The 26,320-nt window shown below is 41.5% G+C and overlaps 1 protein-coding gene and 1 non-coding gene across 2 annotated transcripts in view; both read left to right on the forward strand.

Moving 5' to 3' along the window:
* Positions 1 to 26,320, forward strand: part of CTNND2 (catenin delta 2) — a 427,936-nt gene that overhangs the window by 101,060 nt on the left and 300,556 nt on the right. The window lies entirely within an intron of this gene.
* LOC112414642 (U6 spliceosomal RNA) lies at positions 25,138 to 25,242 on the forward strand. Its single transcript, XR_003006201.1, has one exon. It is a non-coding gene; the product is annotated as a U6 spliceosomal RNA (small nuclear RNA).

Consider the following 26,320-nt stretch of genomic DNA (forward strand, 5'->3'; position numbering starts at 1 on the left):
ACTTCGCCACCACCTGCCCATCTAAATCACATTCTTCATGAAAAGCCTTCCTGGCATCCTTAACCTTTCCTCCTGGAACCCCAACCCTCAAAGGGGAGGAACGGGGATCTCTGGAGGAGAAAGGGCAGCTGCAGTGACCTCCGTGACTATCCTCTGCATTTGTGAAACCTGCCAGGGGATGCCTCAGGATACAGGCAGCATACGCCAGGCATTTTCACCTCCTCCCTTTGCCAGGAGGTGGATTTCACCCCACTGCTCTCAGTGGTCCCCGGCAGCTTGGCAGAGCTGGGGACCAGAGGCCACCTTTGTAATTGCACATAACTCTTCGGCATGGTTTCCTCTCCAGTAAGTGTTAGTAGAGAGCAGAGCAAGTATCATAACAGAACTTGGGGAGGCTTTGTTTTTTTCTGCCTGTCTCTTAAGTCAACCTGAGGCTGGTGAGCTCAGTTCTTCTCAGATTCAGTATTTATGGGATTTGTTGTAAGCCTCCAGCCTCGCCCCTGATAAAGGTATGCACTATTCCTTTCTCTCTCCCAGGACCCCATATACATAATTAGCACAGGAGCGGACAGTGAAAACCAGAGCACACACCTCCAAGATTGCAGCCCAGGGCATCCCAGGGTGAGAACAACCATCTCCAGATGGGGGAAGGCTCTGTACAAACAACATCGCCTCCATCTCCCTTGACCTTTCCCTGTGCCGATGGCCTTCCTTCTGATCAGGGGTGATGGTCATACCCAGCCGCTAGGAGAGCACTGCAGAGAGAAACACAGCCCTCCATCCCTCCATCCTTCTTAGAACAAATGAGACAGGTCAACCTTGGGAGAAGAATTTTATCCAAAACCACAGGGAGCAGAGAGCGATTACTGACAAAGCAAAAGCCAGAGGCACGCCTAAGAAAGCGAATTTAGTGTAGGTTTGTGATTCGACAATGATCTGATTCCCACACCAGTCCCAGCTACAAGCGCTCCAAGGACCTGGCTCCCAGCTGCTCCTTCTGAGGACTGTCCCTGCCCTCCTCTGATTTACCCATTTTCCTGAGGACACACTCATTTATTCAGGTTGAAAGCAACGCAGGATAGAACATAATGGGACAGTAAGGGCCATCGTGTTCCAGCAGAAGTGTCATTTCCTTAGGAGAGATGATAGGAAAATCTAGGGCAATTGAGTTTGCAAAGAATGGAGTATTTCCTTCTTTCCTGGGGTAGGAGGGGCAAGACCAGGTAGAGCTTCCAGTGTTTGTAGTGGACGTGAGGTATGTGATTTTAATGTAAAAATGCACATTTTAGGATTGAAACAAAAGTGTTTTAACTCACGCCCTGCCTGCCTTCAGACTGTCCTTCATCGTGGTGCTGAGGGAGCCGTGAGCAGCTAGAAATGTGATTTCTTCTTTCTCGACGGTGAATCTTCAGGGGAAAAAAAAAATAAACATTGTTTTATATTTTTTGGTGTCTTGGAAAGGAGCAAAATAGGGGAAAGAGCATCAAGTTTGAGGAAGTCCTTGGAAAACAAGCCATTCCTGGTTGTTTGTATTAAATTTTTCCAGTGGTGATACAGACCCTTCAGGGTTCACCCCTCAACCCATAGTCTTGGAACCACAGGCTTTGGAATCTACTTTATCTCCTAGTTCATTTCAGCTACTCCACTTGAGAGGATCAAAGCTGCTTCCTGTTTTCTGGACCCTAGATAAGGAAGATGTGGGAGGATCATACACTAAGAAACTAGGTACTGTTTAGCTCTGTTCTACCTTCCTCCCCCGCCATCATCTGTAATCCCAGGGGAAGACTGTGCTCAGCCCCATGTTGTCTGAGGACAGCACCCCTGCCTGCTCCCCGTTTCCAGAAACCTGTTCCCTTCAGGGTATGGGATGGAGAGGGCGGGGCTGCTCCTAGTAGGAGGCAGGGCTGAGCAGATAGTGGGGTGGGGCTGGGGGCTGCCAGCTAAAAGACAGGACATCCAGATAAGTTTAAATTTCAGATAAACAGACACATTTTAGTATAACTATGTCGAATATTGCATGGGACATACTTACACTACAAACTTGTTGTTTGTCTGAAATTCAAGTTTAATTGGGCCTCCTATATGTTTATTTGCTAAATCTGGAAAGTTCTGGCCTGGAGGAGAGTGTGGACGACTAGGGGGTTCTGTAGTGAGTAGAGCTCCTAGCCTGGTCCTCACACTGGAAACGTCCAGGAGAGATGAGCATGTGCGGAGGCTGACTGGACCCAAGGGATCATGAAAATATGACAGTGGGCATCTCTAAGGTTGCCTGTGATGACCAAGGACCAGAGGGCCACCAGACAGAATAGTTTCCTCCACTTGTCTCCCCAGATACGACATAGCCTTGCGCTTCCTCCACCTACCCTGCCTTTTGGTGGAGTTCCCACCCACATTCCCTTCTCCAGGACCACCATCCTACTCTCTTCTCACAAGAGCAGGGAGTCTTATCTATTTTCCCCATTCAAGGAATCTGAGTGTTATCCACAGGATTTATGATGCCATGGGCATAGGGAATTGAGATCCCTCCTGAAAGGGGGTCTGTACTCCCCCAGAGATCACAGACTCCATAGCATCTAAGATGATCAAACTTAGAAGTGAACAACTGAATGACAGCAACCAGGAAAGCTGATTATTTCTTTTGAAAGCATCATGTGTAATGTTTTCGCATGTATGTTTTATTCCCGTCAATCAGCAAAACATAAAGGCCACTGTTTTTACACGATGTATCAGGGTAATGAGACACCTGCCCTTGCTGAATCTCCCTCACCAGCCCCATGACTCCTTAAGGACCCAAGCTATCTGAAAATGCCAAGGCTGGCATTTTCATGGCTGCCCAAGGCCCCCTGGCATTCTGACGGTCAAGGCTTTGCAGTTGTCTTCCTCAGTGGCCTTAGTCTGGAAGTGCCCTCAGCAAGGGATCAGACCCATCTCAGGGCCACACAACAATATGGCCCTTACAGGTGCTTCTACCCTGGAGAACCCACAGATCCTGCTGGTAGGCTGTGATAGCTTCTCAAGAAGTTTCTCTCGAGGTGATGAGCATGTAGAGTAGAAACACCTGCATGTGGACCATGAGATGTGACAACAGGAAAGACTGTAGCTCTTCAGGACTATCATCTCAACAAATGTATGCCTTGGCATGTGTGGAATTGGGAGCCAAAAAGTTCGAGTTCCGTCTCGCCTCGGCTATTTTGAGTTTTGTGACCTTGGGCGGGACCCTTTCCATGCTGAGCCTCACTTTCTTCAACTGTGAAATGGAAGTGATTGTGTTGAGGTCTCAGCTTGTTGAGATAAAAGGTATGAAAAGAGCTTGGCATGTGCTTCTGTGTGATAAATACACAAATGGTAGTTAAACCTTCACAAGTTGAACATCTGAATTTAGACAAAATAGCGCAGAACAGTCAATGAAAACCCTACGAACTGGTAGGTAAACAAAATAGATACTAAGATGAGAAAAGAAGCAAAGAGAAAGACAACCTAAAGAGTTGACTTAGAGCTGATGGAGAGGCAATATATCATTTTATTCTCTATTAACATAATCCACTAAAGAGACCCTTAACTCATATCCAGAGAGAGCATTTATCCATTTGTACCACGAGAGCTTCTGCATGCTGGTAATAGAAAGATGACCCAAGTAAACAGATTTATCAGCTGTATTATAATAAGTGGCCACCACACACCAGGCACTGTTCTGAAGTGTTCACCAATTAGAACTCATTTTAATTCTCACCAAACTCTCTGAAGTACTATTACTAACCCCATATCATAGCTGAGCAGGCTGAGGCATAGACACATGTATAATTTGTTCAGCATCACTCAGATGTATATGGTGGAGTTTGGCTTCATCATTATAGCCTGTGCCCTGAAACTTATTTTTATACCGACTATGCAAACCGGCCTGGCAGAAGCAATTTAAAAAATTCCCCTAAGAGGGGGACTTCCCTGGTGCTCCAGTGCTTAAGAACCCACCTTCCAATGCAGGGAACGAGGCTTTGATCCCTGGTCAGGGAACTAAGATCCCACATGCCACGGGGCAACTAAACCTGCACGCCACAATTACTGAGCCTGCATGCCACAACTAGAGAGAAGCCCGCGCGCCGCAACGAAGGTGCCGTGTGCTGCAACTAAGACAGGACGCAGCCAAATAAATAAATATTTAAAAAAAATTCCCATAAGGAACGTTTATAGATGAAATCACCAGAAACAAAATCATAGAATTAATAGAACTAGCTTGATGAGAGACATAACAAAATGAGAGATAATCCAATTATTCAGACATTTTCAAAGTGAAGTAGAAAGAGTTCAGGAGAAAAGGAATTTTACCCTTCTGACTTACACATTCATTTCCAAGCTTTAGCATCTAATTAGGAAACAAGAGACAGCCATTTATTTCCTAAGGATTTTGTTATAATTTTAAAATTGTCGTGCTTTTGGTAAGACATGAAGCTTTGATGATGGGACAGAGTTTCAGTGGCTTAGTGCCTTTTGTAAAAGTTACTCACTTAGAAATGCAACTTCCTCGGACAGATGGAAAGAAAGGCAACTTTGTAAGGCTGTGCTCAGCATCAAAGTCCTTTGTCAGCCAACTTGTCCAGAGTATACGGTGCTAATTGGGATTTCAACATTAGGATGGATGGTGTTTTCATCTTGTCTCAATTGTCACTGTACATTTTCAGCTGAAAGTAACTAAACGTGATGCTTGGAAATTTGTTTGATGATGGGAGGTGAAATACATTTCTGCGTCTTGGAATAAAATCCAGACTAATGCATACTTTAGCCTGTTTTTTGATCGTCCCCACTCCTCCCACCCAAATCCTTTGGGACAGTGGTTCTCAAACCCTCTTCTACATGCTTAAAACATACAGAAAAACTCAAAGAGCTTTTATCTATGTGAATTATGTCTATTAATATTTACTGTATCAGATATTAAACTTGGAAATGTTTAAATATATAGTTCAACATGTTCAATAAGAATTCATTTTAAAGTTATAATGAATCCATTACATATCGATATATTTGTTTTAAAATTACTACATTTTTCCAAATATGGCACTCTTTTTTATTTTTATTTACTTACCTATTTATTTTTTAACATCTTGATTAGAGTATACTTGCTTTACATCATTGTGTTAGTTTCTGCTGTATTACAAAGTGAATCAGCTGTAAGTATATATATATCCCCATATCCCCTCTCTCTTGAGCCTCCGTCCCACCCCTCTAGGTGGACACAAAGCACCGAGCTGATCACCCTGTGCTATGCAGCTGCTTCCCACTAGCTATCTGTTTTACATTTGGTAGTGTATATATGTCCATGCCACTCTCTCACTTCGTCCCAGCTTACCAGTCCCCCTCCCCATGTCCTCAAGTCCATTGTCTACATCAGCATCCTTATTCCTGTCCTGCCCCTAGGTTCTTCAGGAACTTTTTTTTTTTTTAGATTCCATATATGTGTGTTAACATACGGTATTTGTTTTTCTCTTTCTGACTTAACTTCACTCTGTATGAAAGACTCTAGATCCATCCACCTCATTACGAATAACTCAGTTTCGTTTCTTTTTATGGCTGAGTAATATTCCATTGAATATATGTGCCATATCTCCTTTATCCATTCATCTGTCAATGGACACTTAGGTTACTTCCATGTCCTGGCTATTGTAAATAGAGCTGCAATGAACATTGTGGTACATGACTCTTTTTGAATTATGGTTTTCTCAGAAGCTCTTCGGTGTCTTTTTTGTTTCCATACAGATTGTTCAATTTTTTTTTCCAGTTCTGTGGAAAATGCCATTGGTAGTTTCATAGAGATTGCATTGAATCTGCAGATTGCTTTGGGTAGTATAGTCATTTTCACAATGTTGATTCTTCCAATCCAAGAACATGGTATATCTGTCCATCTGTTTCTATCATCTTTGATATCTTTCATCAGTGTCTTATAGTTTTCTGCATATAGGTCTTTTATCTCCTTAGGTAGGTTTATTCCTAGGTATTTTATTCTTTTTGTCACCATGGTAAATGTTTCCTTAATTTCTCTTTCAGGTTTTTCATCATTAGTGTATAGGAATGCAGGAGATTTCTGTGCATTACTATTGTATCCTGACACTTTACCAGATTAATTGATTAGCTCTAGTAGTTTTCTGCTAGCATCTTTAGGATTCTCTATGTGTAGTATCATGTCATCTGCAAACAGTGACAGTTTTACTTCTTCTTTTCTGATTTGGATTCCTTTTATTTCTTTTTCTTTTCTGATTACTGTGGTTAAACCTTCCAAAACTATGTTGAATAATACTGGTGAGAGTGGGAAACCTTGTCTTGTTCCTGATCTTAGTGGAAATGGATTCAGTTTTTCACCATTGACAATGATGTTGGCTATGATTTGTCATATATGGCCTTTATTATGTTGAGGAAAGTTCCCTCTGTGCCTACTTTCTGGAGGGTTTTTATCATACATGGGTGTTGAATTTTGTCGAAAGCTTTTTCTGCATCTATTGAGATTATCATATGGTTTTTCTCCTTCAGTTTGTTAATATGGTATATCACATTGATTGATTTGTGTATATTGAAGAATCCTTGCATTCCTGGGATAAACCCCACTTGATCATGGTGTATGATCCTTTTAATGTGCTGCTGGATTCTATTACCCCTTTTATGGCTGTTAGCATTTGCCTTATATATTGAGGTGCTCCTATGTTGGGTGCCTAAATATTTACAATTGTTATATTTTCTTCTTAGATGGATCCCTTGATCATTACGGAGAAATACTCCAGCTTTCTTTTGATTTCGATTTGCATGGAATATGTTATTCCGTCCCCTCACTTTCAGTCTGTATGTGTCCCTAGGTCTGAAGTGGGTCTCTTGTAGACAGCATATAGATGGGTCTTGTTTTTGTATGCTTTCAGCCAGTGTATGTCTTTTGGTTGGAGCATTTAATCCATTTACATTTAAGGTAATTATCGATATGTATGTTCCTATTACCATTTTCTTAATTATTTTGGGTTTATTTTTGTAGGTCTTTTCCTTCTCTTGTGTTTGCTGCCTAGAGGAGTTCCTTTAGCATTTGTTGTAAAGCTGGTTTGGGGATGCTGAATTCTCTTAGCTTTTGCTTATCTGTAAGGGTTTTAATTTCTCCATCGAACCTGAATGAGACCCTTGCTGGGTCGAGTAATCTTGGTTGTAGGTTTTTCCCTTTCATTACTTTAAATATGTCCCACTACTTCCTTCTGGCTTGCAGAGTTTCTGCAGAAAGATCAGCTGTTAATCTTATGGGGATTCCCTTGTATGTTATTTGTTCCTTTTCCCTTGCTGCTTTTAATATTTTTTCTTTGATATTTAATTTTTGATGGTTTAATATGTGTCTTGGTGTGTTTTTCCTTGGATTTATCCTGTATGAGACTCTGCACTTCCTGAACTTGATTGACTATTTCATTTCCCATGTTAGGGATGTTTTCAACTATAATCTCTTCAAATACTTTCTCATACCCTTTCTTTTTCTCTTCTTCTTCTGGGACCCCTATAATTCAAATGTTGGTGCATATAATGTTGTCCCAGAGGTCTCTGAGACTGTCCTCAATTCTTTTTATTCTTCTTTCTCTTTTCTGCTCTGCGGTAGTTAGTTCCACTATTTTATCTTCCAGGTCACTTATCCATTTTTCTGCCTCAGTTATACTGCTATTGATTCCTTCTAGAGTATTTTTAATTTCATTTACTGTGTTTTTCATCATTGTTTGTTTGCTCTTTAGTTCTTCTAGGTCCTTGTTAAACTTTTCTCGTATTTTCTCCATTCTGTTTCCAAGATTTTGGATCATCTTTCCTATCATTACTCTGAGTTCTTTTTCAGGTAGACTGCCTATTTTCTCTTCATTTGTTTGGTCTGGTGGGTTTTTACGTTGCTGCTTCATCTGCTGCGTATTTCTCTGTCTTCTCATTTTTCTTAACTTACTGTGTTTGGGGTCTTCTTTTCACAGGCTGCAGCTTCGTACTTCCTGTTGTTTTTGGTGTCTGCCCCCAGTGGCTAAGGTTGGTTCAGTGGGTTGTGTAGGCTTCCTGTGGAGGGGACTGGTGCCTGTGTTCTGGTTAATGAGGCTGGATCTTGTCTTTCTGGTGGGCAGGACCACGTCCGGTGGTGTGTTTTGGGATGTCTGTGAACTTAGTATGATTTTAGGCAGCCTCTCTACCAATGGGTGGAGGTTGTGTTCCTGTCTTGTTAGTTGTTTGGCATGGGATGTCCAGCACTGTGACTTGCTGGTCGTCGAGTGGAGCTGGGTCTTAGCATTGAGACAGAGCTCTCTGGGAGAGCTCTCGCCTGTTGATATTACATGGGGCTGGGAGGTCTCTGGTGGTCCAATGTCCTGAACTCGGCTCTCCCACCTCAGAGACTCAGGCCTGACACCTGGCCAGAGTACCAAGACCCTGTCAGCCACATGGCCAGGTATGTGGGGAGTTTCTTGCCTTTTGGGTGGTCTGAGGTCTTCTGCCAGCATTCAGTAGGTGTTCTGTTGGAGCTGTTCCACATGTAGATGTATTTTTGATGTATTTGTGGGGAGGAATGTGATCTCCACGTCTTATTCCTCCACCATCTTGAAGGCCCTCCCTGTTTTTTATTTTTGAAAATCTCTCTAATTTCTGGCTTTTTTTTTTCTTTTTTGCTGGTATTCTTATAATAATTTAATGAAGCAATGACTAGTTGTCTAGGGTTTTACAATTTATGTGAGTCTTTCAGAAGCATTCCATCCTTGAGTTTCAAATAATTCCCTGTGAAGTTTGGGGTTATGAAGGGACCTCCCTGACCAAAGAGGAAGAAGCCAAATTGGGGTAATATTATGACCCCCCCAAAATTCAGTCTATTGGCTTTTAAAATTTTATATTGAAGTATTGTGGATTTACAATGTTGTGTTAGTTTCAGGTTTACAGCAAAGTGATTCAGTTATACATATACCTGTACCTATTCTTTTTCAGCTTCTTTTCCCATATAGGTTATTGCAGTGTTGAGTAGAGTTCCCTGTGCTCTACAGTAGGTCCTTATTATCTATTTTATATATTCTACTGTCTGGCTTAATAGAAGGCAGCTATGTTCTCATGCCTGCTTCTTTGTTTAGTCTGTTGTGATATATTTTGTTTGAAATATGGGAAGAAAATCTGGCCTCACATAGATATGTAATTGGAAAAGGAAGGATTATTTTCATAGCTTTTTAGATAATTGTGGATATTCTTTGATACTACACCAAAACTCTATAAGTTATATTCCCCTAAAGGTTAGTAGAAATAAGGAATTTTCAAATATAGCAATGAACTTTTTGGACTGTGTTACTTAAAATCCATTGCTCTATCTTGAATGGATCATGAATGTGTTGAATGGATCTCTTGCCCATGGTGATGCTGGCATATGTTGCTGATTATGAAGGTAGTCTAAATGTTGATACATTTTATTAAATGATATATTTTTTCAAGTTGTATTCGTTAGTATTACCAACAATCTCATGAGAATGTCTTTAAGTACTGGGAAATGTTTAAATTCAAGGTGGCTGGTCCAGGTTTTCCCACATTCTAATGTTTCCATGAACCTTTGAGTACTGTCAGTAACTTTCCTTGAAGAGGGAAGCTCCTTGTCATTGTGGTCCATAAGAAAATGCCTGCACATACCCAAGACTGAGTAGCTGTAGCTTGTCTGTCAGTCTTTCTTCCACATAAAATTAGTGTCCCCGCAAAGAGCAGCCAATTCATTTCACAACTCAACACACAAATATGTTTCTCCAGGAGAAAACCATTTTAAAGCAGAAGAGCCTTATCTGTATTTTCCACTTTATCACCCAGAATATTTAACAGAAGTGCAATCAAGGGTCAAGATTTAATAAAAATAATCAATTTTTACTGCTATGTCAAGGACAGTCTTAAGTGGAACTGGCTTTTTTTTTTTACTGCGACTATGTGACAACGAAGAATATAACGGCTACAAGAACAGTTTGATATCACTGCCTTGAATGCTGCAAAGGAAGGTACAAGCAATTTTACCCACCGTTGCTTCTGCAGCTTCAGTGGAAATGTCAACAAAGTTGAAAGTACAAATGTAATCTTAGTAGCAATCTGACAGTAGTCTTATAGAGTCCCAGAATGAGGTTCCTGGACCGGATTTTGAGAACTGCTCCTCTAGATTAGCCGTGGTCTGTGCTGGTTTGAGGACTGCTTTCCCTCAAAAAGAATTTTACAGAAAATCTCACAACTCTCCCCTGGGATATTTAAAACAAACAAACAAACAAAAAACAAACTACACATTTCTTTGAGTAGTGTTTAATGCTTAAAGAAAACACAGTTATGTTCTGTATTTAGTAGTTTACATCATTCCTCTCTTTGAAATAGCGAGCGAATGTTTGGGTTGTTGGTTGCTTTTTCATTCATTCACACACTGCATATTAAGACCAAATATAAATTTTGAAATGTGTTCAGAATTTAATTTTCCTTATTTGTGCACAGCGTGATGCTACCATTTTAATTTCTTTTAGCAATAGCATGTTTGCCTCATAAAAGAAACAGTAAAAAATGTGCAGCCATCATGTTTGATTTGTTTATGATTCATTTCATTTTAAATAATACATCTGATAAATTAGATAAAGATAAAGTTGCCTTTGGGACCTTTCCGTGAATGTGGGCTTGTCTAAAATAAAATGAATTATTTTATTCAAGTTTCTATTTACATGCAGCACCTGAAGGATTATCTTAAGTGGAAACTCTATAGTGTAGAGAACTGAAGCTCTGTGAATGCCACCTGTGTGACCTTGTCCCAGCCTGGGAAGGTGTCAGAAGAGGTCCTCCAGGGGCCAGGAGTAGAGTGGATATGAGCTTGAGTTTTGGAATCACAGATGCTTTGGTTTGCTCAGCTATTTATATCCAGGAGATGGCCTCAGTACTTAATTTTTCTAAGCATTTGTTTCTAGCTGTAAAATGGGGTAATGGTGGTGTGAACCCCTAACTGTAGATGACCCCCTGGCTACTATGAGCATTAAATAACCATCAGTCTGCAAAACTTCCAAGCACACTGGCTGGAACTCAGCGTATTAGTTTACTAGGGCTGCCATAGCAAAGTGCCAGAAACTCACGGGCTTCCACAATAGAAATTGACTGTCTCCTAGTTCTGGAAGCTGGAAGTCTGAGATCAGGGTGTTGGCAAAGTCATGGTCCTTCTGAAGGCGCTAAGAGAGGATCCTCTAGTAGCTTTAGGAAACTCCAAACTGCACATGGCGTTCTCCCTGTGTGCACGTCTGTGCCCAAATGGCCCCTAGTTACGAGGAGTCTAGCCAATCATACCAGATTAGGTGGACTCCATCCACCTTACTGCAGGATGACCTCAGATTAACGAATTGTGCCTAATAAAGATGCATTCTGGAGTACTGGGGGTTAGGACTTCAACAGATGAATTTGGGGGGATACAGCTGAACCTATAACATTTAGTAAACCCTCAATAAATGTAAGGTTTTGCTATTGTTGTTTTGTTGTTATATTGCAATGCAGGTAACTCTTACATGGTGAGTAGGAGAAGTTAGAACTGAGGACAATTCTGAGGTTCTAGTTTTGACAACTACTGGATAGATACATAACTGCCATAACGACCGATGGAAACTCAAAAGGAGGAGCAGAGTCGATGGGGAGAAGGGGGAAGTGGATGGGTCAAGGGTGTGCATTTTTTTGTAATTTAGGAACATTTTATATATCTGGTTGGTATATCAAGTAAAAATTGTAATGAAATCCTGAAGAAGAAACATCGGTTTAAGGTAAAATTTTGCCAATCAACAGAAAAAAGTTTTGTCTATGTATTACATACAAATGCTTTCATTCATTCCACAGACACTCATCAACTGCTTATTCTGTACCAGGCATTCAAATAATTTTTGTTGCAAGTTACCAGGTATTTGAGAGGTTTGGGGAACTAACAAGTTGTAAAACTAGAGACATGTTTGGAGAAAAATGAATAGACTAGTTTGACAGGAGCCACAAGGGAATTCAAGAGATTCATCTGGAGTAGGTTGGAGCCAGGTAGTAGAGGACCAGATTTTTTTCTTCGTTTTCCTAAAGGCCATGAGAAAGCATTGAGGGCTTTGAGCAGGTAATTGGCATGTGCAAGGCTATATTTTCGGAAGACTAATCTGGAAGTGATTGTGTAATGGATTGGAAGTGGTGGGCACTGGCACGGGGAACTCAGGGGATGATTAGATTCACCCACAGGAAAGGGATCAAACAGGGACCAATGAATAGGAGAAACCCATGGAGGAAATCATGATGGTATTTGGAGACTGAACGTAAACAGGGAGAGGGCAATTGAAATTTACTCCAGAATTTCTAGCCTAGGATAATGGGAAAACCTGGTATTGCTGAAGAAGAATTGAGAAAGGGAAGTCCAGAGAGGAAACAGATTTGTGGGAAGAAGCCATTTGCCTTCAGTTGACATCACACACTGGGTGGAGGAATCCCACTCGGAGGGAACCTGGGTCAGAAGCAACGACCCCATGATGTCAGAGAAGAACCTGACACCAGCCATTAAACACGTCGTTCCCTAAAGATGGCTCATACTTGATGCCTCTGTCTTAGCTTCTCTGCTAAGTATCCAACTTCTCTCTCTCCAGTAGCTTAACTTTGTCTGTCAGGACCCTAAGGTAGGCGAAATGTTAATTCCCTGGGACTCTGCTCAAATCGTCAGCACTGTTAAACCACACAAAACCAGCTGCCATCACACGTCCCATATTTGGGGCCCAGCGTATCCTGCTTTACTTTATTAAGTTAAAGTAACAACTGAGGTTACTTTTTGTTAAACTCATAAGAGTCTTTTAAAAAGACTCAGATTTTCATTTATCTCTTTTCATGTGGAAGAGGAATCTGAACCTGAGGCATGACATCAGAGATTACATAGAAAGACCAATGTTGGGTAAAACAGATGTTCTCAATGGAACGTATCCTTTTATATGATCCTTTTATAGTTTTTAAAAAGTCCTCTCTGAAGGTCAATTCTGGTTGCCTTCAGGATCATTTGTTCATCTGACATCATGAAATTAGGGATATTTATTCATATGAGGTCATGTATGGATGGATAAAATATAACTCTCAAAATAAAAGTGATTATTTGAAGGAATAAAGACATGGTGGAAGTAGAAATGGTCCAAGACAAGTCATCATCTTTATTGTTGAAACTGAAGGTGGGTGTGGAATGCACTATCATTGACTATGTGAGCAGCAAATCCAAAGTGCTGAGAAGAAAGACACAGTCATGTGTGGTTAGTGGAGCTCTTCTTGGGCCAGAACATCCTGTTAGATACCTCATAGGCAGTTGTAAACAAAATTAAAAAGCTACTTTTGTTCTCATATAGCTTAAAATCGAGTTTAAGGGATGAGATGCAAATTTAAATTACTTAAAGAGACTTAGGCAGTAAGAGAGTGGATCTTTGCTCAGGAGTAGGGGAAAGTGCTACAAATGAATATTGTAAAACCATGTGAAAATGGTACACTCCAGGAGTGTGCAGCAGACACTCATGAGTTTCTGTGTCCAGAATAATAGCTCCCTCTCTTCTGCAAAAGGTGTGTCTCTGTGCTCCATCCACGTGGTTGCCAGGGGAGCGGCCGTTTTCTAAGGCTGCGGAAGGATGGTGACTTTTTCCAGTGGCGACCAATCAGGGCCTCCCTCCTGCTGACAGTGACGATCCACGATTCAGTACCTCACCCAGGCGGAGCCATGGCAGCCCTTCCCTGGAAATTCTGGACTTGGGACCAGAGAGGGTGATGTGCATTTATCTCTGGTGGTGAAGAGTGAAGAGCTGGAAGCAGGGGAGTCCTTAGAAGAGATGAGGGACTGCATTTGGTGAGAAGCAGTGATGGGGACCTGGGCGAGAGGGACCGTGAGGCTCTTTTTGAGCCTGCTCTTTTGGAGGTTACTGGAGCCCGATGATAAAGTCCCCTGGCCTGGGAAGCCACTGTTGTTGTTTGCTTGCGTGTTGTTTTTTTCCTTTTGTGTTGTTGTCACTTGCAACCAGAGGATTCTGATTAATACAGAAGAGCACCTCAGAACTTGATCTGCAGGAGAATGAGTCTGTCCTCTTGATGCACTGTTTGGAGAGTGAGGGGTTGCTCTCTTGTGAGCGGACACTATGAATAACTTTCCCAGTGCTCAACTGGTGTTCTTTTGGCCAAATTCAGTTTGATAAAGAAGATGCCAGATGCCATATGCATTAGAATGTGAATGTTTTCATTGTGCTACTAAATAGTTGCTCTCCCTTTGAGAAATGGCATCAGAGCCCGAGGTCAGGATATGGGCACCTAGGAGCATCTGAGTGAAAATGTAAAAGACAGGATGTATTTTATTCCTATCGTGGACGTCTGATGGTCCCCTGCGTTGTGTCAGGTACTGTGTGAGGTGCTCAGGATGCTAAGAATAACACAGGTTCCATTCTTCAGGCACTCAGAGCCACGTAAACAGATGACAACCCCAGGATCTGATGAGACTAGAGGTGTGCAGACAGTGACGTGGGGACACAGCCAAGGAGGAGGTCAGGTCAGGGAGGCTTCCAGGCAAGGGGGAGCACCCGGGCTGAGACTGGCAGGCTGTCTCTAGCTAGACGGAGGGGACCGTTAACTATAAAGGCACGTGGTCACTTTTAGGGCAACAGAGCAAGAAGAATGGTGTAAGAAGCAGAACTGATGATTTTTTTTAAAAGCCTAGAATATATCAGAGATAAAGAAATTAAATTAAAGCTATATCTTTGCAACTATTTTGTGACTTTATATCCTAATTCTGAATCTAAAAGTATGATATTGCTGAAAGGATATACAGCATCTTAGCAAATGTATTTTCTGGAAAAAATGTAACACAACATATAGTTTTTCCATTTAAACTGTGTCTTCTGTTAACAACTAAAATTAATGGAATATGGACTGTATAATCTGATACTTTATTATGAATCTGACATCAACACATAAAATTCTTTGAAAGACAGGAAGGACTTCTATCATCGAATCATCTCCTCTTCATTATTTCTTACTTTTACCAAGTAATAAAAGCAAGGCACAAAGAGCACGGATGGTATCTTCAAGCTCCTAGGAAGACTGGTCTAGACTAATGATTTTTAAGCTGCAGGTTGCAACTGATAGATAAGGGTTTTGAAATCAACTTTGTGAAACAAAAGTCAGAGAGAAAGAGAGAATATGACAGAATGGAAGAGGTCAGATTTCATCATGTATAGTAGGCATAAAGTTTCTGACCTTTTTGTTCATTTATATACCCAGTGAATAATAAACATAAGTATGCATATGTACTTGTGTACATGTACATAAGCTCTGGCTGCCAAGCAAAATGTATTTCTTAGCAAAGGTTACAGGAAAAAAGTGGCAAAACCAGTAGTGGTCTGGGCACTGTGTCCCAGCGGAAGTGAAGTCAGCTGACGGCTCAGCTGCTTGGGAAACAGCAGGATTCTTAGAATTCCAGATGGATGCTCAGGCCAAGGTGACTCCTGACCACCTTCAGGCCAGCACCTCGGCATCTCATTACCGAACAGGCCCGCGGCTCACCTCCTGCTGGTACCTCAGCTGGACTTGTCCTCCTTCTTCCCCCCGAGCACCCTGCTTTCACCAGGCAACCTGGCGATTCAGACCAGTTTGGTGATCTCCCTTCTCTAGCGCTGGCCAAAGTTGGGACCCCTAAAAGCCACAACTGAGACAAAGACTTGGACGCAAGCGGGAGAGTGAGTCAGGGAAGGAGGGAAAATAACCTAAGCATTGACCATCAAGGTCACTGCCTTTGGCACTGAGTGAAGGGTTGAATTCTAGGAAGCAGACGAATGCCTCCCCTAGTGGTCTGGGGAGGTGGGCTGTTTATGCACCAGCTTTCATTGGTTGTGGGTTGCCTGGGGTCATTAACTTCCCTGCGCTTCTGGGCTGTGCTTACTTGCAGCCAAGTGGGCTGCCGTGGTTTTGGTGACGGCCCCAGGCAGAAAGTACAAGACCATGGCAGATACTGCTGTGTCATCTGAACTCACAGAGAAACGTCCCCGGCAGCAGTGGCTGAAATTAGAGGTGGGCCATGAGACACCAAGAAGCTTCTGCTCTGCCCGGTATGGCTCTCGTGTCTGTCACACGATTTGGATTCAGGCGCTTTTCATCTAGTGAAATAACAAAAGGGGAGTGGAGTCCAGCATCCTGAGTCCTAACACAGCCTGCTCCTTCCAGGATCGCCACACTGACCCCACCGTGGATTTTAGTTTGCAAACTTTCTGGCTTGTTCTTCTTCAGTTGGACTAATTTACCTGATACTCCCTGGAGGGTCCACATTTTTGTAGTATTAAAAAGACTGTATTTACAAGTGAAAATTATTTGTTTTTTACACAAAAGAAACATTCTTTCTGTCTCACTTGAATTATTTATGTCTCTTGGAAGAAGGCTGAACATAAAGGTTCATTTACATCCCTGGCTTCTCATCACTTAGAAATCCAGTAGTAAAGGCAGCCTGGGAATTACAGATGCTGACAACAGGAAGGATAAAGCACCAAGAACTCTGGTCCCTCATGGAGAAGAGGCCCATACTGAGATGAGCTTTTCCAGAGCACACGTATATCAGGCTGGTCTATTAGGAAATGAGGATTCGAACCCAGGTGTTTCCATAAACGTAGAGAAGATTTAGTGCCTTCGTATCTGCCTCTGCTTTGGTTAGGTTTCAACATTTTCTTCGAACCTCAGTGGAATTTAGAAGTGGCGAAATCCTAATTATAGACTTGTCAGATTCATAAAGCAAATATGTGCCATGTGTGGTTTCCCAGAGGTCACTGCTTTAGGCATAGATGGTTTGACTAATTGCACACACGTAGTGGAGAAGCAGGGAGGTTTTCGTTATCCTAATTAGCCCTCCGTGTCTCCTGGGACCCATGACAAGATGATGTCTTGAGCTGATTGCTGTTGTGGATGTAAAGATAAACACTTCGCCATCCACTTCGCTACCTGATCATCGAAATAAGTGTTTGCTCTTTGGAGGTGTCAGGCCCTTTTCCCATCTATTCTCTTCCTACACGATGAGGGTGGCAACTTGGGAGCCTGAAACCAGGTGTTACTTCTCTACCACACAAGAGCCATTGCTGCCTTGCAAATTCATTTACAAATAGAAGAGGAGAATTTTCAACATAAAATCCTGTTTGATGGGCAACAAGCTCAGTCATGATCTTATTCCTGTTTCTCGTTGCAGCCTTCTCTTTTATTAACACCCCTCTACTGCAGTGCTAAGCTACACCCACAGACGATCGATATCAATCCCCTCAGTGAACCTGCTGTCTCTCATTTTGGAGCCTTTAGGCAACGCTGCTTCTCTATGTGAAATGCCTTCCTGCCCCCTCTTTGTCAACAACCGTGACATTTAGAACTGTGCTCAAAAGCCATCTCTTCCAGGAAGCTCTCCTTGATTCTCAGCCTGGATGAGGTGCCCCTTATAGCCCAACACACTCTGTACTACACTTTCTGGCTTACTGCTTCTGTCCCTGCCAGGCAAGCATCCTGCTTTAAAGCCGTGTCTGTGTCTTATTTAGTGGTGTTCCCAGAACCTAGCACAGGGCCAGGCAAGTAGTAGGGACCAAAATGGACATACTTGCTTTGCTGGGGTTTCCACATTTAGCAGCGTCTGAAGTTACAATGTCCAGAACATCCCCCCGCCAAAGGAACCCTTATATCTTACAGCATAGAAGTTGCTGTAGATTTATATATTTTTCATTATACAATCGCATATAATCAGCCTGAAATATGATAATGTCCAAATTGCCCTATCCACTCTTTCTGACTCTTTTTAAAAAAGCTAGTTCTTACCCCTAAGTCCCTTCTTGCCTCCCAGGATATTTCATTTCCCTAATGAGCATCAATTAGCCTACCCCCATGGTACCTTAAATATTAGACTATCACCATTAATTTGCCCAATGCTTATGGCAGGCAGAACTAGATATGTCAAAAGATCTGTATACAGCCAAGCCCATTCTATAGGTTCATGTAAACTTAATAAGTATCTGATGGCTGACAGCCTGTATAATAACACACATACACACACAAAGAAGGACTGATTTACATCACAAGGATTTTAATTAGAATTTTATTAACATAATTGACATGGTGTTAAAATTAATTAGCAATTGTTTTTTCTGAGTCATCTTTAAAGAAATTTCTTGAAGGCACACTAGAAAACATTTTATGAGCTGTTTCTATACAAAAACAAGAATATGACTGTAGATGATTTTTAATATATTAGTGTCACTTAGTATTTGTGTTTCTTTTGGAATTCTGATCTCATAGGGCTTTAAATATGCAGCAGGTGGTTCCCATGCCACATCACCTTGAAATATTGGCATAATGTTTCATGCAAAAAGAGAAATGACCTGCAGCCATGAATCTGCCTACAGTAACATAATAGCCTAGAATGCATTGAATTATTTGTGTCATATCTGAATGATGTCTGACATGGTCCAGAAACCAGCACAGCATACTTTTCTCTAATTCGTAATGAAAAAACACATTGTAAAGTATAATACACATTGGCAGATAAATTATTTTCTGTTACAAAATAAAAAAATAAATAAAAATGACAGCCCAGGAAAATGGGTAATTTGCACTGACTGTATCAGTTGATTGATGTGAAGTTTTTATTCTGATATAACACTTCAGTACAGTTTTTAGAACTGGTCCAGTGATTTAAATTATAGTTGAGGAAAATCAAGTCATCTTAGTCTCATGCTGGAAAATGAGGCATATTCACTTTCCTGAAAAATGAAACTCACTTGAAATGCAACTCTCGGAATTGTCTGTCCCCCAGCACTTCTTGCATGTTATTGGGAATCTTAAGCCATCCTCTGCAGTGCCATGAAGGTTGTGTATGGCCCACTCTTTATTACACTGAGAAATAAGCAGGACATTACCGTACAGCCCTAGGAATGTCATTCACATATGTGTGTCCGTAAACTGTTCTGTGCGTTTGTGACATTTATATCATCATCTCTATGAGTCAGGCTTCTCCAAAGAAACAGAGCCAACAGGATGTATAGATAAAGAGAGATTTATTTCAGGAATTGGCTCATGTAATTGTGAAGTGTGGGCAAATCCAAATTCTGCAGGGTAGGTCATCAGGCTGGAGACCCAGGGAAGAGTTGTGATTTGAGTCCAAAGGCAGTCTGCTGGCAGAATTCCCTCTCCTTCCCAGAAAGTCAATCTTTTTCTTTTCAGACCTTCAGCTGATTTGATGAGGCCCACCCAGATTATGGAGAGCAATCTGCTTTGCTCAAAGTCTGCTGAATTGAAAGTTAGTCTCATCTAAAAAATACCTTCACAGAAACATCTGGGATAATGTTTAGCCGAATATCTGAGTACCATGTTGACACATAAAATTAACCATAACAGCATCATACTACATAGATATAGATATGGATCTATAGATCCACCTAAACCTTGCTTTTGTTGAGATTTATCTACATAAATGTATGTATACATACTTCATGCATTTTCCTGCTTTGTCGTATCCCATGGCATGCATAGACTGCAATGTATTTATCCGTTCTCTGATTGATAGATATTTAGATGGTTTCCACACTCTTCTTGGTGAACATTTAGCAAGTAAAGACTGTCTTTGTATGTGTGTCCTTTGAAATTGTTGGACCAGAGGGATGTGCATCTTCAAATTTAAGAGCTACCTTTCATTGTCGTCTGAAATGGTTGTGCCAGTTGACACTCTCACTATCAGTTAACAACAGTTCCTGTTTCACCCCATATGTGCCAACTCTTGGTATTGTCAGCCTTTTAAATCTTTGCCAATTTGATGGGTCTGTTGTTTCAATTTGCATTTCCTCAGTTATCCCTGAAGTTTAGCATCTTCAGAGTTGTTAGTTGTCTGAGAAATGCCTGTTCACACCCTTTCCCATTTTCCTATTGGATTAAGAGTGAGGGTGCTGGAACCAGCACCTGAAGGTATTTTTTAGATGAGACTGTTACCTGGGTATAGATCCCACACCTCTAATTGTGTACTCTTGTACAAATTTAATCTTGATTACCTGTAGTTTATCTTAATCTTTAAAATGAGACTAATACAATTATCTACCTTGTTAGAGTTGTATGTTCTTAATAAATTATAACATGTACAGTTCTTAAATGGGCTTGGTGTTCAATAAAGGAAAGCCATTGTTAATAAAAATAGGAGATATTTATACATTCTTGATGTTATCTTGATTCTAATATATTCTCCCAACTTATGACATGTCTCTTAATGGGTTTTTTTTTTTTGCTTTTAAATTTTAATGTATTCAAATTTTGTTCTTCCTATGTCTAAGAAATCCTCCCCTCAGCTAAGTTCATAGGATCAGTCTCCTTTATTTTCTTATTAAAATATTTAAGATTTAATTCTTCAGATTTGTTCTCTAATGTATCTTGAACTTATTGTTGTGTATGGCGTGAAGTAGGGATTTAATTTAATTTTATTTTTCATATTAATATCAGTTTTTGGAAAGGCCCTTATTTTTCCAGCACCTTTGTCCCCTCTGATTTGTAATATTACCTCTGACTGTATAATGTGGCATCACGTTATTTATCGGCATCCACCTATGCTCTCTTATTAACACTTACATCATGGTGTGTATTCGTAAAGATTTTTAAAACCACGTTGTGTTTAACATATATGTACAGGTCTGCCTCCCCTCCCACTCCCAGAAATACACCCCGGCTTTCAGTTCCCAATTACCTTCTTCATTCCTGTGGGCAGCAGGAGAGAGCCCAGGGCTCATAGGAACTGCTGAGGACCCAGGTTGGGAGGGGAGGGGAGGGGAGGGATGGATCAAGAGGACGGAGCTTTATCTCAGGCCCCCCTGCTCAAAGGCACCAGTTCTACTGCTGTCATGCCCAGTCCTTGGAGAATGCCCACCTGCCTACTACTCCCTGGAGGGCAGAGGGGAAAATCCCCCTCTTTTTGGGTCCCTAAACCTAAGGGACAGAAAGTATGGTCTAGCACCTCACACTAGCATCCATATCCTACTGGTTTTCTCCTCTAGTCTTTTCTAGAACTCTTCTTCCTGTCCAGAGAGAGTTCTGGTCTCTTCCTGGCATGATGTCAACTTGTGTTCCTCCCGGTTCCGTGGCTCTCAGTAACTTCTCTAAACCAGGCTTGTGTTTGATTTACAAAGCCAAGTTTTTGTGTAGCATTCCAAAAGTCTTTTTTTCCTGTCCCTTCCTCCAATGAATGCACTCTGGCTGTCAGACTAGTGTATCCACTTCAAAAACTGTTGTTTGAAACCCAAAGTGGTTGTGAGCTTACATTGTACAAAGGGTGTAAGCTGTGTTCTTCCCTAATGCTCTGAAGCACCTACCTTCCAGTATTTCCTAAAGTTCTTAAATGTCCTAATATTTCCAATATTTCCTAAAATTCAAGGATGGACAATGCAAGTCATCCAAAAATTAAATAATAATGATATGCCTAAGAATACATTGCAAAGGAAAAAAAGCATACTAGAGGAGTATTGCAAGCAATATAGATTTTATTTGGTAACAGAATCAGAGACTAAAGAACTTATTACCCATTATGTGACTTTCCAATTCTAACCATTACAGACGAATTCTAAGATACTGTCATTTGATTTAATCCATACATTACCAATGGCCACTTTATACTTCAGTCGTTGTTTTTAGGCCCAATTTAATCATTTTCTTCTGCCACATGCTTGAACAACAAAAGGAAATACTAGCAAGAATAGTCATTTCTTTTTCAAAGGAATGTTGTGAAATTCAGAGGATACAGGTACCTGAAGTCTGTAACTGCAAAACTGCTCGTCAAATAGAAGGCATTCCTCGCTAATTCGGTGGGTGGGCAGAGGGGAGATGCACATGGCAGGTGGGAGGGTTAATAAGTATAGGTGAGATGGTACCAAGAATCAGACATCAGATGTAGCTGTGAGCTTTGGTCTTCCTCTGTTCTTGTTCAGGAAAACTTTTAGACTGGGGCCTGTCAAAGAGAATCAGAGCTGGGCAGCAGTTAAAGTGGCAGAACCAGATTTTATTCAGGAATTATTGCAACAGGGGCAAGGAGACCCCAATATAGACCTGAGCTCAATCCTGAGTCCAAGAAATAGTGGGTATTTATAGCCAAGGAGTGGATGAGGAGGTCAGTGGGTGGGAAATTCCTAAGAGACTGTGGAAAAAAGAAGAAAATTGTAAAGGTAACCACATTTTTGGAGGATTTTAAGACCAGCCATTGAAGATTAAATCAGATGAGCTTGTTAGGTTGGCTCCAGGGACTTCATTTTTCACTCTTTCATCTTACAAAGATCTGAGGAGAAAAAAATGCTAGATTGCCACAAGTTTTAACATGAGTTTCCTAAGTTGTGAGTAAAAGTTCTGTGGCAAAGATCTGTTAGTACTTGGAGGGCACAGTAGCAGGGATATTAATTGTTGTTAGTTAAGGTTGTAGTTAAATCTATATAGCAATTAAAAATTTAAAAGTAATAATTTGTCAGTATTACATTTACTCATGGTTCATTGTTCTATAAGTGTTAAATGCAACTCCACTATTCATGAAAGTCTACTTTTTTAAAAATTTATTTAATTTATTTATTTTTTGGCTGTGTTGGTTCTTCGTTGCTGCACGCGGGCTTTCTCTGGTTGTGGCGAGCGGGGGTTACTCTTCATTATGGTGTGTGGGCTTCTCATTGCGGTGGCTTCTCTTGTTGCAGAGCATGGGCTCTAGGCGCGTGGGCTTCAATAGTTGTGGCACGTGGGTTCAGTAGTTGTGGCTCACGGGTTCTAGAGCGCAGGCTCAGTAGTTGTGGCGCACGGGCTTAGTTGCTCCACAGCATGTGGGATCTTTCTGGACCAGAGCTCGAACCCATGTCCCTTGCATTGGCAGGTGGATTCTTAACCACTGTGCCACCAGGGAAGCCCATGAAAGTCTACTTTTTATCACAATTAACCGATTCAAAAAGAGATTAAGTCACACCCACCTGGGTGCCCTAAGTCAATGTTGATTCCTAGCACCTTGGAAGACACAACAGTCATACCATAAAAGTGGGCGCCTGGGAGTGCTGGCTTCAGGTCGTCACTACTGGTCCTCCATAAACCAAGACCACATTGGGGGCTTGAAGCTTATTAGAACCACTTTTTTTTTCATTTTTTTATATAATTTTTATTGGAGTATAGTTGATTTACAGTGTTGTGTTAGTTTCAGGTGTACAGCAAAGTGAATCAGTTATACATATACATACATCCACTCTTTCTTAGATTTTTTTCCCATATAAGTCATTAAAGAGGATTGGGTAGAGTTCCCTGTGCTATACAGTAGGTCCTTATAAGTTATCTATTTTATTTTTTTTAATTAATTTTTATTGGAGTATAGTTGCTTTACAGTGTTGTGTTAGTTTCTACTGTACAGCAAAGTATATATATGTATCTGTCTCCCCTCTTTTTTGGATTTCCTTCCCATTTAGGTCACCACAGAGCATTGAGTAGAGTTTTCCCTGAGCTATACAGTCAGTTCTCATTAGTTATCTGTTTTATACATAGTATCAGTAGTGTATATTTGTCAATCCCAATCTCCCAATTCATCCCACACTCCTCCTTTCCCCCCTTGGTGTCCATACATTTTTTATCTACGTCTGTGTCTCTATTTCTGCTTTGCAAATAAGATCATCTATACCATTTTTCTAGATACCACATATATGCGTTAATATACCATATTTGTTTTTCTTTTTCTGACTTACTTCACTCTGTATGACAGTCTCTAGGTCCACCACTTTTTAACAGGTGCTTTTAAAAGAGTGCTTTTTGAAAGGACACATGATTCTCTGGCTCATAACATTCCCCAAATCAGGTATTTCTTTCTAGAAGGGAGAGTAGTGTACCAATGCCCAACCCTCTTGAGTCTCCCTATTAAGTATACCTTCTTTGGTGATTTAAAAATCAGTATTTTGGGCTTCCTTGGTGGCGCAGTGGTTGAGAGTCCGCCTGCCGATACAGGGAACACGGGTTCGTGTCCCAGTCCGGGAAGATCCCACATGCCGTGGAGTGGCTGGGCCCGTTAGCCATGGTCGCTGAGCCTGCACTTCCGGAGCCTGTGCTCCACGACGGAAGAGGCCACAACATTGAGAGGCCCGCGTACTGCAAAGAAAAAAAACAATCAGTATTTTTAGGGCTCTGAAACTACTTGGTATGATACTTTAATGGTGGGTACATGTCACTATACATTTGTCGAAATCCATAGGTTGTACATCATCAAGAGTGAACCCAGGTGTAAACTGTGGACTTTGGGTGATTATGATGTGTCAGCATTGCCTCAACGTTTGTAACAAATGCTGCCACTCTGGAGGGGACGTTGATAACCAGAGATGCTATGCAGGGGTGGGGGCAGGGGTCGTAGAGGACATCTCTGTACCTTCCACTCAGTTTTCCTAATGAACCTAAAACTCTCTAAAAAACAAAGTCTATTAAAAAACAAAAACAATTCAGTATTTGTTTAATATCTGCTTCATGCCCTTCATCCTGCTGGGTGTTGGTGTAGAAAGGTTAGAAACATCAGGCAGAAGGCTTGATTTGCCACCTCTTGAGCATCTGAGAACATTGACTGCTGCTGCTGATGGGACTGAGATCTCTAGCCCATAACCCCCACCCCACACTGAGTGCCCAGCTCACAGCCAACCCCACCAGCTTGTCAGCCGTGGTCATGAACCATCTGAAGACAGGATTCTCCAACCCCAGCTGAGTCTCCCCACATTACACAACCTGGAGCAGAGATGATCTGTCCCTGCTGAGCCCTGTGCAATTAGATTTGTGAGCAGAATAAATGATTGTTGTTTCAAATTACTAAGTGTTGGAGTATTTGTTAGGCACTATGTTATGGGCTGAATTGTGTCCCCCCAAATTCATACTTTGAGGACGTACCCCCCAGGATCTCAGAATGTGACTGCATTTGGACATAGGGTCTTTGAGAAGTGATTAAGTTTAAATGAGGTCATTAGGGTGAGCTCTAATCCAGTAGGATCGGTGTTCTTAGAAGAAGAGGAAATTTGAATGTGAAACACCAGGGATGCACAGACCCAGAAGAAAGGCCATGTAAAAGGATGCAGAGAGAAGACGTCTATCTACAAGCCAAGGAGAGGGGCCTCAGAAGAAGCCAACCCCGTGCTCGCTTCAGCAGCATAGATACTAAAATTGGAAGGGTACAGAGATTAGCGTGGCCCTTGGGCAAGGATACCCTTGCAAATTCATGAAGCATTGCGTAGTTTTTGGTGATGAGCACGCTGTAGTGTAACCAGAAGTCAAATTATAAGGTACACATGAACGTACATAAACCAGTGTTACCTCAATTTAAAAAGAAGAAACCAGATCTGCTGACACCTTGGTCTTGGCTGGACTTACAGCCTCTAGAACTGTGGGAAAACAAATGCTCATTTTTTAAGCCACCCAGTTTGTGGTATTTTGTTATGGCAGCTCTTGCAAACTAATACATGCAATAGGAAAACAGATTCAGTCTCCAAGGTTTGACTTCATTTGTACAATCCTTCAAGTGTTTGCTATTGGCCATTCGTTTCCTGTTGCTTCATGGATGCTGTTTCCTATGATTGAATGATTTCAGTAGCACTAACACCTTTCATGGAGTAACAATGCCAGTCAGCTAAAGGGAACATTTTATAAAAGCTGGTGGATTTTCTGAACATCTCCTAACACGTGGCTTACCCAGACCTCTTCTAGCCAGTAATATAAACATACATGACCTTTCCTTTCCCTCACTGAACTTATCTCCTCTGGAATTCACTGGGCTTGTGTAATTATTTCTGAAAGGTGAAGAAAACATTTGCCCCAAGGAGAAAAGAGCTGCTATTAAAGGGCTAAAAAGATAAAATGTTTGATACAATGGTTTTTGCAGTCAACTAGCTACACGTTCATTAATTCTGATTTATCTTGAGGATTTCACATGTGGTAATCAGTAGGTACTATTTTAAAGAGGATAAATCCTGATATTCTTGTTACTTGTTGGCCACCACTCTCTGGGTAATGCAGAGCAAGCCTTTCTCCAGCCAGCACCATCCACATGCATTCCTGTTTGCTCATTGCTGTGTCCTGGGAGTTGAAGACACACAATTGAAGGGGGCTGGGGGTCTGCAGAAGGAGGAGACTGGGCTGGTTAATAGAATATTCAGGGCTGGGGCAGAATGAAACCTTCAGACAAAAACTGGGGGGGGGCTTCCCTGGTGGCGCAGTGGTTGAGAGTCCACCTGCCAATGCAGGGGACACAGGTTTGTGCCCCAGTTCGGGAAGATCCCACATGCCATGGAGCAGCTAGGCCCATGAGCCATGGCCACTG

This window comes from Neophocaena asiaeorientalis, unplaced genomic scaffold (assembly GCF_003031525.2).
Source record: "Neophocaena asiaeorientalis asiaeorientalis breed wild unplaced genomic scaffold, Neophocaena_asiaeorientalis_V1.1 scaffold112, whole genome shotgun sequence".
NCBI lineage: Eukaryota > Metazoa > Chordata > Mammalia > Artiodactyla > Phocoenidae > Neophocaena > Neophocaena asiaeorientalis.